This window comes from Festucalex cinctus, chromosome 7, assembly GCF_051991245.1.
Source record: "Festucalex cinctus isolate MCC-2025b chromosome 7, RoL_Fcin_1.0, whole genome shotgun sequence".
NCBI classification, from domain to species: domain Eukaryota; kingdom Metazoa; phylum Chordata; class Actinopteri; order Syngnathiformes; family Syngnathidae; genus Festucalex; species Festucalex cinctus.
This window is the reverse complement of record NC_135417.1, coordinates 22,810,713-22,825,715: the sequence shown is the minus strand read 5'-3', so window position 1 is coordinate 22,825,715 and position 15,003 is coordinate 22,810,713. Positions and strand designations below refer to the sequence as shown.

The 15,003-nt window shown below is 37.7% G+C and overlaps 1 protein-coding gene across 5 annotated transcripts in view; it reads right to left on the bottom strand.

Annotated features, from left to right (window-relative positions):
* Positions 1 to 13,099, bottom strand: part of LOC144022225 (zinc finger protein 516-like) — a 72,254-nt gene extending 59,155 nt beyond the window's left edge. For 4 of the 5 annotated variants that reach the window (XM_077526860.1, XM_077526858.1, XM_077526856.1 and 1 more), the window contains exon 1: positions 12,848 to 13,099. The gene's annotated coding sequence lies outside the window, so the exon portion shown is untranslated. The other variant, XM_077526857.1, reaches the window with a different exon arrangement.
* Positions 13,100 to 15,003: the final 1,904 nt, after the last annotated feature.

Here is a 15,003-nt window from a genome sequence, read left to right as displayed (position 1 = left end):
TGGTGTCTGAAACTAAAACTAAACTAAAACTGAGCGTTTATTAAAGAACTAAAACGAATAAAAACTAACAGAACCACCCTGAAAACTAATAAAAACTAACTAAAATTAAAAATTCCAAAACTATAATAACCCTAATGCCATATTACAAATAAAATGGTTTATATACTGTAGTATTTTTAAAAATATGGAAAAGCACAAATAAATTATTTGTACAATTTTTAGGACTAAACACAATTTCTCTTCATAACATTATGTGGCCCTTGCGTCCTTCTGAGTTTCTGTATGTGGCCCTCAAATGAAAAAGTTTGGACACCCCTGCTTTACACACATACAGATTGACTTATATGGTTCATGGAAATGGGGACTTCTGTAGGTATAGGATAAACTGTGAACACATCTGTACTTCATTGTTAAAAACATGTCACAGTAATTATTTAAAGGCAATAACATGAACCTTTACTTTGAGTTAGAATGCTTCTTACTTCTCACTCTGGTCTTCTGTGATGTAAATAAATATTCATACATTATAATCTTATTCATAATACTTGTTATAATCCTTCTAGGGCAATTCAATATTGCATTAAACAGCATACTAGAGTGGTTGTGTAAGTACGTACTGTCATAGTTCAGATGTTCTACAAATACAGCGTATATACGATAAAAGTAGTACTATAAATGTAGAACTGCGCAAGCAGTTTTTTGTTTTTTTTTCCCTTTACCACATTTCATGATGTACTGTACCAGTAAATTTCATTGGGGGGGTCAATATTATATATTTCAATATTTCAAATTGAAAAGAAGATTAATTTTGTAGCAAAAACATTTTTGGGCTCAAATTTAACGTTTTCTCTCTCGCACTCAGATTAAAACCCTGGCCACATATATCCACACATACACACACACAGCACACCAATCTCCACCTAAGATCTATCTGGGACAATGATGCATGTGGAGGCACTTTCCCAGGTATTTAAATTCTGGCCTACCAGCTGCTTGTGGGACTTGTGTCTCAGTTCTAACAATGAAGACAACATATAACATTAGGATGTGCACAGTGCACTCCCTGTATCTTTGTGTAGTAGTTGCATGAGTGTAGAGGACTAACAAAGACGACTTTATGCAGATTTCATTTGGCATCCTCCACATGGGGATCCTTTTGTGTGGAGTTTAATTCCAGTTTTCTATCTGAGTATAGTCTCTCATGTATGAGGCTAAATGTATGTGATTATGTTATCATATGACTCATATCTCACTTACGGTGGGTGTTTTGGGGGAAGATTACTTTTTACTGACCTCCTTTGGACTACTAATTGGCTGATTTTGTTGGGCCGGTCAGGTATAATCGGATGGGATTAGTAGATATGCTCTTTAAATAGAATTCAAGCAGCCAGGGATTAGATGATCAGTTAGTCAGAATGAAAATCATTAGATTTTCATCAAGTTTAAGTGTAAAGATAATTAGACGAGTCACGAATCATACAGTTTTGTGTATCTTGAATCCTGAAAAATACTTTATTCTGTGTTGACCAAATCATCTCCATATGTGATGACCAAAATGTATATGTATAAAAGAGGTGTCAGTTGATAAAAAAAATGTAATCGTTATTAACATTCACTGCCTTTGAAAAGTATACTTGTCAATTGCATTTTTTAGAGCGGGGATAAATGGAGGATAATCTGATTATGCTCCACTGTAAATGTCAAACTTGGAAACAACTTTACTGATGCCCAACCACCGGTAGATGACATCATTGCCCCATTTTATACGGAATAAACACAGTTTCACAGTCCATGGGAGAAATGGCTGTATTTTGGCAAACCTACAATTTTCTACTGTCAATGATAAAAGAAAGGGACGAGACAAAATGTAGGGAGTCTATTCTGTTATTTGGTAGATTCGGTTTATATATAATTATTGAACGGACTGGTAATATCGCGTTGGTATTGAAAATTTTGAAATTTTCTAAAATGGCTGGCAGTGAACGAGTTTTTTTTTTTTTTTTTTTTTTTTAAAAGAGCTCAGAATTGTTCATTCGTTAGTCTTACCGATTCAACGTCTTATCATCATAGCTCTTTTTTTGTTTGTTTTGTGTGTGTGTGTATGTGTGCGTGCATTTGCGTGCATTTGCGTGTGTGCGTTTGTGTGTGTGCGTTTGCGTGCGTGCAAAATCAAATACGTATAAATTTATACTCATTAATTCGCCTAAAACCTTATAAATATCCCATTACCCTTCGCCTTAACCAGGTACTTCAGAATCTTGCCAGAGTCATGAGGTTCAAATGGTCAGGAGACCAGAGAAAAGGTCAGAAAAAATAAAGAGAAAAGAAAGATAAATCAAAGTGAAATCCAGCACCGAACCAAACACTTCCTGCCTTCCCCATGGTTACAAAATCAAAGTCTTACGCCAACCCCGGAAGCCTCTAAATTCCAACAAATTAGCGAGATCTCAAGAGACCAGAGGAAAAACTAAAGAGAGGAAGGAGGAAAGGATCGATGAGGCAGAGTGAGATCCATAGAAGCCAGTACATCCAATCCATCAAAGTGAAATCCAGCACCAACCAAACCCCTCCTGCGTGGTTACAAAACCAGAGTCTTATGCCAACCCCAGAAACCTCAAACTTCCAATAAATTGAGATCTCAAGTGACCAGAGGAAAAACTAAAGAGAGGAAGGAGGGAAGGATAGATAAAGCAAAGTGAGATCCACAGACACCAGCACCCACTGATTCAAGGGGCTGTGGGAGGGAGAGGCAAATTCTGTTTGAGTTTCAGTAGTGAATGAGTTAATCGCATGACTTCAATAGTTAACTCACGATTAATTGCAATTTTTTTAATCTGTTCTAAATGTACAATGTTGTCATACTCAACATAAAAGTAGAAAAATGTTAAACTAACAGAAATATGGGTGCATCTTTTAGTCATTGATACAATAATTTCACAATAATTCATAAAATTGAGTTCAAATTAAAAATATGTACTGTACTGTAAATAAAAAAAAAAAAAGAAAAGATTGTGATATTTGTGTTGAAGTAATTTTTCTGTCACTAGATGGCATAATTGCATTTGTTAAGACGTTGGTGACAGCTCAGTCCATTTTTCTTTTCATATTAAGAGCCATCTAATCTTTAATATGAAGTGACGTGAAATTCTGCATATTTTTTAAATTGTAAAATACAACTTGACCCCAGTCTCCACAAATATATGCACTATTATTAAATTTACTACTGCTAAATTTTATCGTGGGTGTGTCTACTGCGTTGCGATTGGAATTCCCCCAGTACAGGCTTTCCAAGTAAGAGGTGGTCATCACGCGTTAATATAATTAGTGGCATTAAAGGGACTTTAACTCAAAATTATTATCTAATTACTCACTAAGTACATTTGTGACTAAACTCAGTTAAGTTACTTCAGTAAGAAAGCGTTTTATTTTTGTTTACCGGTTTACCGTGAGGTTTTTTCTTTTTTTCTTTTTTTTTTTCTTAAGGCAAAATAAGTGTCTTGGCTCCACAGATTGGAAAACAATTCTCAGATTAAATTACCGGTACAATTATACTATTATAATATGACATTATTAAATCAGTTTTATTTGATTGACATGTGTCATAATTCATATCTAATATGGATAGAGTAATGTTTAGCTCATTACTCCCTCTACATGATGGCACACTGACCAGACAATTCTCGTCGATCCTATTTTGTAATCCCACTTCCTCAGTATTGAGTCACTGACATGTCTACATCAGTCCAGTATAAGGAAATATAAAGTAGCACTTTCCAGACATCCTTTAATATAATGAGGGGGGGGGGGGGGGGGGGTTGAGCAGGCACACTGACTTGTTGGTACAATTCAAAAGTTAATTTTGTAGTCAGTCGGGAACTGTAAAAACACAGTCAAGTAGTCATGATGAAAGTTAGTCTTTTTTTTTTTCTTTTTTTTTTGCTTCTAGTATCTTGAATAACTTGTAAAGATGGTTGAGAATGTGAATACAGAGTTTACATAAAACTCATCTTTAACTAAAAACATGCCTCCAATTTCCACAAGTTTTGTTTAAACTAGAGATAATAAATCAACAACTAGGCATGTGCACGAGGGGAAGGAACTTTTGGTCCATAATTCCATAAGGTATGTTTGGTGCAAACAACTCTGCTTAACTAAAGGACACCATACCTACAGTAATGTCGGCACAGTGGTGGCAGTATCATGAACAGGGGTTAGCTTTCTTCAGCTGAAATCGGGCCTTGATCAACGGAGGGGAATTGTAATAGTTCCCAAAACCATGGACACGCACTGCCATTTAGAATGAATTCTGATTCATCAAGAAAATAGGGTTCGTTGTACTCATGTTGTGAATCCCATGGTGATTTTGTGTGAGCGCAGAGTATGAATATTTCTGCACATTTAGTAGTGAATGAGGCCCACTGCTACATTTCCAAGACACCCAAACTCAGCATCGAACTTCAGTTATTTTAGTAGGGGAAAAAAAAGGAAAAGAAGAATATTAAATTTTAATCATTTATGTGTATGTGCCTATCGACAAAGTAATGGAAAAATATAAGAAAATATTGACGTAAAAAAGTGGTGGTCATTACAGTGGGCCTTGCCTAGGGCTTTCTCTCCCCAGCGATCATCCTCACATCTGGATACAATGTGGGAACAGGGCATTGAGGCCAAGGGGATAGCTGAAGGGAGGGTGTAAGTGTGCTGGGGAATTCTTTAGAAAAGATTTAACAGCCACTGGAAAAGGTGGTGGTGCTGATGGTGGATGTGGGGTTGTGTGTGTGTGTGTTGCAATGGAGGTGGGGCGGGGGGGTTCTACTAAAAGGCTCCCTGTCTTTGGTCTCTTCTTTCCTGTGTAGTTTGACTGCATGGCCCCCAAGCTACAGACAGACAGGCAGCTGGGAACTGGGGTGAATAGCAAAAAGCAACCCCCAAGACACAATCGTGGAGCTAACGTACATCTTTTGTAGAGTTGTCTTGTGGTACCTTAGATGTACATGTTTGATTTCCTTGATTATCAGCCAACATCACTATGTTCTTAGGCATTAATTAATGTCTGATGTGTATATATATAAAAAAAAAAAAAAAACTATGGTTGTCTAATTCTAATTACTGGTGACAAAAAGTAGTTATAATGCTTATATTTAGAGAACATTTTGCATCACTAAGACACGTGAGGTACGAAAGCTGATTGCAAAAGATCAATGACAAAAGACAGGTGAAACAGAGTAGCCAGAGTATGAATTATATTTGTGTGTATCGTCTTATTCAAAGAATCAAAAGGTTAAGCTTCTGTAAATTATTTAATAGTCTGCATTTGCAATGGGTTTGTTTTGTTTTTTAATAGTTGGATGAGGTCCAATTTTTGTTTCACATGTATTCCCATATACAGATGCACTCATGCATGCACACATCCACTAAAAAGCATCATGGCAAGGTTAGGCTGACATCGGGTGCTAACGATTAGTTCTTCTGTGGACTGAATGATTAGCTGCAGTAGCCTGGAGACATTTCCAGCTTGTTTCCCTAAGTTAGTCAGACAGGCAACATCATTGGCCTTCAATCTGCACTACAACCATCTTCTTATGAGCCCAAATAAGAGCGTCGACTGAAGGATTGGGGGAAGAGAGTGTGGTGTATAGCCTACTGTATTTTTTGTTTATTATGTTCATATTTAAATAGTGACTACAGTAGTGGTAGAAGTATGCTATAAAAAGTTTGCCGGCATGCACACATACATGTGTATGAAGAGGTAAATAATACTAATAATAATAATATCTGGTCTGTAAAACATCCCAACTAGCTCTTGAACACATATCTTCTCACACTGATCTTTGATTTGGTCAATCCAGCAACAGTTCTGTAAGAACTCCTCTGGTTGCTCATGTAGAGAACTGATGGGTCTCTTCAGTTAGCAGCATGATGTTAAACCTGCTCCATATAAAAGCTGACTTGTGGTCATTTTTGTTATGTCTTAGCTTGATAAATTCAGCTCCAACTGTCTGTATCTGTGAAATAGTGAGGTATAAAAAACGTGCAAGACTGCTATGAAACAGGAAATGGCAACCTCAACTGTTGATACTTACGACTGTACATCTTAATTTCAAACAATATATTATTTATAGAACAAATCCCTCATTTGTTAATAACTACAGACGTTTATTGATCGTTTAAAAAATATGTAAAGTGTGTTTATCAAGTACAACAAAAGCAGCAGACGCTAAAAAGAGGGAGCCACTCTGCTTAAGAATCTGTTCCTCCAACCCCCACTCACCCTTAATGCCCTCTGGGCTGCTGTGAGTTTGGATTAAGTTTAGGTGCCATGTCGCATCCCTAAGAAGGGACATCGTCACTCCTAAATATATATGGACTCGTCTGCTCCCACTTATGAACAAGACAAAATATTGCAAAATATTATTTCAGTCATCTATATGATTCACTAAAGATGTAAAATGATTCTAACTTTTATTATTCATTGTTGGGAGAGAGGGGAAGGGGGGTGGGGGATCTCCACCTGCTCTTTAATGATTGGTGGCCATAATTTTAAATATACTAAAGACAAAATGTTTTACGTTATGTGTTTTTTGTGTTTCTGTAAAGCGCTTTGTGACAGCTCAGGCTGTTTGAAAGTGCTATATAAATAAACTTGACAAAATAGACTTATTCAAAGATTTCATCTAAAACATTGTGTAAGATTGTTTTAGTATAAATAAACTATTAATTATGTTATGATCAGAACAGAGAAACTGAAACAAAAAATTGTTTTCAGATTCATGTTCTCAATGTAAACCAATACAGAGTGTATGCCTACGTGCATGTTCAAAGCAATGGATCAATTGTGCACGTCTACTACAGTGACATCTGGACTGGATGAGGGAGGAGTGCTGTTCCTTCCCCTGGCCGCTCTCTCCCCTTCTATCGCTCTCTTTCAATCCCTGATCACAGCCACGTGGTTCTCCCCCAGCTAAGCTTATTTCTCTTCTTTAATCCTGCAGCAATCACAGCAACAATACCATGCGCTAGTCATAGATGCAGGCTGAAATCTATTAACTATATGTCATCTAGAACTAATTAGCACAGTTAAAGAGAAAGTCAGCCAAAAATCTTCTTTATATTAATATGTTGTGTTTGCACCCAATAGCATTCTGATTAATATTGCTTTTGTGGAAAATGAATTAAGCAGAAAAATCCACTTTTTTTTTTTTTTTTTTTTAAATCTATCTAAGGGGGTGGCCCTTTTGTCACTTGCTGTCGACTGAAAATGACATCAATGTTGCTCGACCAATAACAACTCCGCTTCAGAAAACAGGTAGTGGTCGTTACCCGAGCCCTGAGCAACTGTGATGTCATTTTAGGTCAACAGAAAGCGGCAAAATGGCTGCCCCATGAGATGGATAAAAACAGGAGAATTTTGCCGCTTAACTCATATTCCGCCAACACAATTTTAATCAGAAAGCAATTTTTGGGGTTGACTTGCACCTTTAATTAATCCTTTACATTCAAATGGCTGCTCTGTGCCTGTGGTCACAACTGCTATTTCACTGAGTGATTAATAATGTTGCATGATAAAAAATATGCAGTGTTAATGATGACTGATGAATAATGCAAATTGAATGTTTAATGTAAGATTGTCCTCTTTTTAAAATGTCATTTTATGCAATCAAATAACACAAAGTATTTCTTGTCACAGGCTGACAATGAGTGCTTAATAAGCTTGCGTCACAAGTTACAACATAAATTCATCCCTTGTAGATGTCCCAACTTGAAACAAACACTACGCTGATAAATAGGGTTGATACTTAGCAATTATCATCAGACCCCGTGACCCTTGTGAGGAATAGGCGGTTAAGAAAATGGATGGATGGAATTATCATCAGATTAAAATCCACTCACTAAGGGTCATCTCCTGTTTGTTCGTTCGGACCTCTGCCACTGCGAGTTACCGCAAATACATGTATTTACCTTAAGTATAGCCATAGTCATAGGAATGGAAATTGTGTGCTAGTCAGGCGAGTTATTCCAGTGAGGTTATTTGTAGAGTGGAGAAGTGTTCAAACAGCAAATATGTCAAATTCACACCCACACTAAGGTGCAGATGACTGTGGAAAACATCAGCATAGCTCAAATAAGCATTGCTCATTTTAAAAATACTTCTCTGTCATCAGAGGGGTTAATGAGACATACCACTAACAGTAAGATAATAGTAAATGGCTGTTATGTTGTGTAATTATATTGGATGCAGGATGCAAATAATACTGGATCAATGCAGTTAGCGACAGTAATAGGCCAGATTCATTGCTTACGTTCTTAGTGAATGGTGCCTGTGTCCTACAAAAATCAATGAGCTGCGCTCAAACCATGCATACACTACTTTATTTATTTATTTTTTATTTTATTTTTTGTCTCAAGCATTTAAAACAATGACACATTAGACCAAATCCACATTTTCGGAATGTACCCTATTTCCTAATTGACGCTGTTTCATTGTTTTGCATTAGTCATATAGTATTACACAATTAGAAATGTGTATAAAGCTGGCAGGATAATGTAACCTTTCGTACATTAGACAGGAATATAATTGCCAAAACATATTTGGTAAGTAATAAATAACACTGCTATTTTTATTGGTTCTATTGATTCATCTGTTTAAAGTAATACTGAATACAGTATCACAACAAAGTCTGGTTTCTTCCCTTTAGAACATCCATCCATCCATTTTCTTGACCGCCTATTCCTCACAAGGGTCGCGGGGGGAGCTGGCGCCTATCTCAGCTGGCTCTGGGCAGTAGGCGGGGGACACCCTGGACTGGTTGCCAGCCAATCGCAGGGCCCTTTAAAACAGTTTAAAAAAAAAATACCCAGGCGCAATTGTCCAGTTGTACTCTTACTATGCCCCTTATCCTGAGCTATGATTAGGTTTGTTCAAACCTACTGTTTGTTTTGATGTTGGCTAATGAATAAGCAACATTTTGTTATTAAAGACTCTTGAAAAAAAGCAAATTTAGAATTCACATATTATTTGCAATTGTTCGCTCGCAAATTGTATCGCTGTTTTTGTTCTTCATCCAAAAAAAAGTCTCCAGTTTTAACTTCTAAATGGTGCACTAAATTCTAGGGCTGGGAATCTTTGACTGTCTCACGATTCGATTCGATTACGATTTTTGGGTCTACGATTCAATTCTCGATTCAAACAATTTTCGATTCAAAATTATTCGATTGACAAATGATTTCTGCTTCAATTTACAGATATGCACAACACTGCTTTGCAAGACAAAATGACAAATAGAGACATCAAAGTGTCTTTTCTTTGTTTAAACATTTATTAATTTTGTATGGTAAATGCCTTTTTCCACAAAAACAGCATGTGGGCTACAACTGCCTTTTCCCCTTCTTCTTCATTTCTAATTTAAATAAATTTGATTTTTGGATATTAATATCGATTCGATTCGATTAATAAATGAGAATCTCGATTCTTTTATGAATCGATTTTGTTGGCACACCCCTACTAATTTCCCCAGATAATTGCATAACACCTCAAAGAAATAACGAGAATATGAACTACCCACTTTGCTCCTCCCTCATTCATGCAGTATAATGAAAATAAGTCGACTCATTGTTTGTACAAACTCAGTTCATTTGAATGGATTGCTTGCCCCACTGTTTAAGATCATTCCAGAGCAAACGTTCAACTTTTGGCCGCACTGACTAAACAATAGTAGTATTATCAACAGTTGAGACCAACACAACACAACACATTCCTCTTTCCCCTCCCTACCAGCAAGGGCGAAGACTAAAATGTGCCTGTGCCTGAATCCCCACAGCAGCTCCTCCCCTGCCACCTGACAACTCCAAACCCTCTGCTATACTAAGCCTCTGATCACTGCATCAATTTCTTGGACTTTAATTTCGACAGCAGAAATGCGACTTTACAGTGTACTACCTGACTTGCTTGCCATTAACCGTTCGTTGATCCTTAATGCAAGGGGTGGGGGCAGATGTGACCCAAATAGAGAGATTAACTATCCACCTGTTATTGTTAATACAGTTTCCAAAATTTGCCATCTAAGGATGATGTAGTACAGTCACACACACTACAGTATATACACTATACAGTACACACATCACAAGTTGTAAGGTGGTAGATGCATTAAATTTTCATTCCATGGCATTAAGCCATGTTTCCCATGGAGGGGTCTTTTATTATTTAATCCAGGGTCTTGGTGCTTCTAGGTTAACGCAGTGAGATTGCCCTTTAAGAGGGGAAAACCCCACCATGCAGTAGAGGATCAATGCCATCACTGAAAAATAGACAGCAGACTTGTAGCATAATAGAGTCGGAAGAGCTGTGTGGTATATATTTTCATAGTGTTGATGATGATTTTGAAGCGTCGCAAAGTGAATTTCAATTGCCAAAACGATCAATCGAAAAATTTGAGATCAAGGACAACCGGATAAACGCATAACGCAGAGCGTAAGAATAGTCATGCCTATACTGATGTGGCGGGGATACCGGTAGAGGGAGGTCATGAAAATGAAACACAGGTCATCAGAATGCTTTAACACTGGGTAGTGAGTCTCTTTCTGGCCCCTTTCCAGCTTGAGGGCAGCAAATGCAAGTGGCACTCATTAGCAAACACACAGGTCTGAGTAAAAACTAAATTAGTATAAATAAAATTGATCAAAATTGTAGCCACTCACTTAAGAAACACTCCAATATGTTGAATATTTAGATATCTTTCATGTCATAAAATGACTTTTGATACTGCACATACTTAAGTACAGGAAAATCCAATACTTTCAGACTATTAAGTTCTCTTCTACAAGTTGACATTAACTATAACCAAATTAATTTTCTGTTGAGAAATATATACTTTTAATGAAGCACTGCATACGTGCATATGTGAGATGTGATTCATAGTAAAACTTGTGCAACAGTTACCAGACATAAAGTTTGCTAGAAAAATTCCCTCTACTGTAATATCACCACACACGTGTTATTTTAGTGTCTTGATACAGCCAAGATCCTCAAAGGTAAATGACTACTGATAAAGGCACAAGGTAATAATGAGTAATGAAAACAGCGGTTAGTGCAGCCGTTCGGCAAAGGGGCTGCCGCTCTGGAATGTGAGGCTCCATTCATTCACATGGGTTAAACATGCATTTCTACCATCACAAAGCCCTGCCTTGTCCTCATTGTTTCTTGACACATCACTAAAATGCTCTTTTGCTGAAAGAAACAGATATTAACTATATAAGAAACTTTACACATACACAAATACAGCGACAAAATGTGCTTGTTAGTGGGTGAGTGTGGGTGGGAGTGTTGGGGGGGGGGACATCTTTACAAAAGTCAGGTCTATGGAAAAGAGTCATAACAGAGTTGAAAGTTCATGATAAGCACGGGGGATGTGAAGCACACGAGCTCCTTCCAAAAGACAAACAGTTCCACTGTCAAAACCGAAATGTGTATACGATACAATGGTGGAAGATAACATCACGTATCATTCAGGTCCACATTGTAAAATATTAAGTTACATTCCTTAAAAAGTTGATTCTAAGCAAAACCGTGGCATTAACTTTTAGTTATTAGTTGACTTGTCACCACAAAAAGCTTTAGTCAAATGTGTACTATTTTTTCCTAACACTAAGGTCTCTATCTGCACAATACTTAACAAGCACTGTTATGGAGAAACCTGGGAAAACACTGCAGGAAAACACTATGTCCATTGTGTAACCCTTTTTTTTTTTAACGGAATCACATTTAAGGATCTAAAATATCCCAATCTAGTCCTTCACATTTTCCATAAAGCTTGCGACTAAACATGACAACGGTCATATAATGTCATTAACTCAGTCACCTTGGCTGCGATAAATCATAAATTACTGGTGTGGTGTGGCAGGTTGTTTTGTGATTACACAGTGAGAGCAGCTGCCTGTCGGTGGAAGAAAAAAAATAGCATCAAATAGTGTCTGAGATCTACATGTAATCCTGTCTACAAAGCTACACAGGCTCCCTCCTCCTTTCCTCTCTTGACAGTGGGGGAAATAAATAGGCCTACTTCTCCTCACATCAAGTTCAGGAAAAGGAGATCACAAATAAACATGTTTACTTGAATTGCATATCAGAGCCAATTGTTAATACATTGGTCGACCTACAAGTTACAACTCAGATAAGTGACAGCAGTTTTGGTTTTGAGTGTGTAAAATGCGCGCGCGTGTATGTTTGCGTGTGCGTGCGTGTGTGTGTGTGTCATAAAGGCTACTCAACCAAAATTCCAACAACATAAAAATTGGACACGCCTAGATTCTTGATCATTCTTGTTAGATAAACTGTAAAACAACATTCAGTGGAACTGCTTTGGCATGCATGCACGCGCACAAGCACATACGTACACAAGCTATTTTGTCGTTTTCCCTTCTGTTTCACATAACTATTATGATAAGTCTGCCTCGGAGGGAGGATGCGGCTACATAAAGAGTATATTTAATCGTTAACTGTTATTCAGACCTCGCATTTATTTTTAACTTGGCCGACTGTGTCTGATCCCTTCTGTTCGTTTTCACTATTGTTCTAAAAATATAATAACTTATCTTACCAGTCAGATGCACCATGTTGAGTGTTTGCTCGCTCTTGTTCAGTTCAGTGAAGTTCGAGTTTCCTATCAGCCTGGCATTGCTCAAAATGACCCTTTTATCTCTACTGTAGTAAATTCACTTTTGTTTCTCACTATTATAGGAAATGACTTGTTAAAAGGAAGCACACGCTCGAAGAGAAACGTCAGGCTAACGGCAGCATCGCAGCAAACACACCATCAAAATAAGAAATAAATATATGCAGTCACTTCCTTACCATTTGAAACGCCGTTGAAGCCCCAACACACGCACACACAAAAAGACCGGTGCGCCGCTCCAAAAAAAAAGCATATGTTAAGAGTCCGGATCCAGCCAATGTAAACATGGATTACAGTATTATGTGTCTTCCCTTGAAGCCATTGACAGCTCACTTTGCAGAAATCGAGCAAAAAAAAAAAAAAAAAGATTCGTATCTGTTGTGGATTCCTGTCTCCTTATGTTGTGGGAGAGTACAGGTTCCTCTCTGACTCCACTCCTGTGTGTGTGTGTGTGTGTGTGTGTGTGTGTGTCTGTGTGTGTCTCTCGCTGGGCTGTGTCGTTTCACCGGTGCTGCCTTCACTGACCCTGCGGAAAGTTTACTGTCTTCAAGTGAGAGGCAGCAGAAGCGTCGAAGATACCGTTAACTTGTAGCTGTCCGTTGTTAATTGCACACTGAGCAATTGGACCGTTGATTAGACTGTGCTTGACATTAGTTATGTCGGCATGAATTGCAATTGTTTCCTCTCTTCTGTATGCCTCCACAGTGGGTGACTAAAAATTGTACTTATACATCAACTATTTAGATGACGGTTTTTTTGTTTGTTTTTGTTTTTCCAAAGACAGTATATTGTAACTAAAGTTGACTTTGTCACAAAACGTTTGTATGAGTTGTTGTCAAACCGTTAACTTGGAAATGTCGGAGTTTGGAGTAAGTCCATGAATGTATCACAAATTGAAAGGAGCCCTGAGCGAGACTTGACGCTATAATGGAGAACAAGCACACAAAGTTTGTCCCCAAAGTATAGTCATACCTGTAGTCGTGGACAATGGCTCACTTCACGTTTTGCGTTTGGCCTGCTTGGAAAATGTACAGTCACGCGTATTCTTATTTGAGAATATGGGCAGCTGTTGCCATCTAAGGTTGCAAAAATGCACGCCCTGGGTTGTTCACTATTCCAGTTACACTGAAACAGTTTCCAACCATAGAGCTTCCCCCTAACTACATTTTTGGTAACATCATATAAGCCTACTGTAAGTTGGAGTTGGCAGCCTTCTATGAAAATTAATTTGTCAGATCATTGGTATCAACATTACGACCCAGTTTATCACCTTTTGAAGTTGCTATTCATCTTAACATTTTTTTTTAAATCATGTTAAAATACACAATTCACAATTACTTTGAGTGCCTCAGCCTCCTGTTTTTTTTTGTTTGTTTTTTGTGTGTGTTTCATTCATTTTGATTTTGAATGGACTAATTCAGCCATTCATTATACTCATAATCATGTTCAAGCAAATTTTCCACCTCCATGGGGATGCCCGGGGACTCCACAGCCACGAAGTGAGCGATCTGAGGATGACTGAGCAATGTAGCACCCACATTGTTGTTCCTCAGCTGGTTCTCAATTTAAGCTCTACTCAGATTTGTGGCTGTGTTGCTTAAAATCCAGCATTTGTAGATTGTGTATAAGACATTTGACTTGTCAAAGCCAACCTCCACAAAATGTGCCCAACACAGCGCAATTCTGATTGCGAAATGTGCTGGAGTTCGCCAAAATCAAACAGAAGCAGTTTTGTTTCCCATCAAGTCCTCTGAGTTTGGCCGCTGATGCTAATGCTGTGCGTTGTTGCCGTCAGTCATTTTTCTTGAAATGAATGGGCATGTACTTGAATAATGAGTCACAACCCTACGTCAGAACTCAAATCCGCTAATTCCTGCACTCTTTTTCAAATTTCAAAGGCTAGATGTGAACTTTAAACCATGTCACAGACTCATTTTATGACATAGGTTATACATAAAATAGTGGAAGAAATTGGATTATCGTGGAGGGGTGAAGTGTTTTATTTCTATATCACTTCATTCTGACCTGAAATCTGGAAAGGGGCGGGAAAGTAATTCCAATCACAATTCTTGTGTACTTGTGTGGCAGACTGTTTTTCACCCCCTCATATGAATGGTTTTGTTAGGATTAAATTGAGCTATCGGCACAAAGTTGATGTTACGTTAGGAGACGTCAAGAGCGACATTACTGACTGGCTGGGTCGTCATGATTTCATTAAAATAAATACTATGTTAACAAGATTATGCTGCTTTTCTTCTCGACATCAACACAATCCAGTCGTGAAAAGTATACGGGGGAAAAAAAACAAAAAACACGCCCTTTGAAATTATTACAT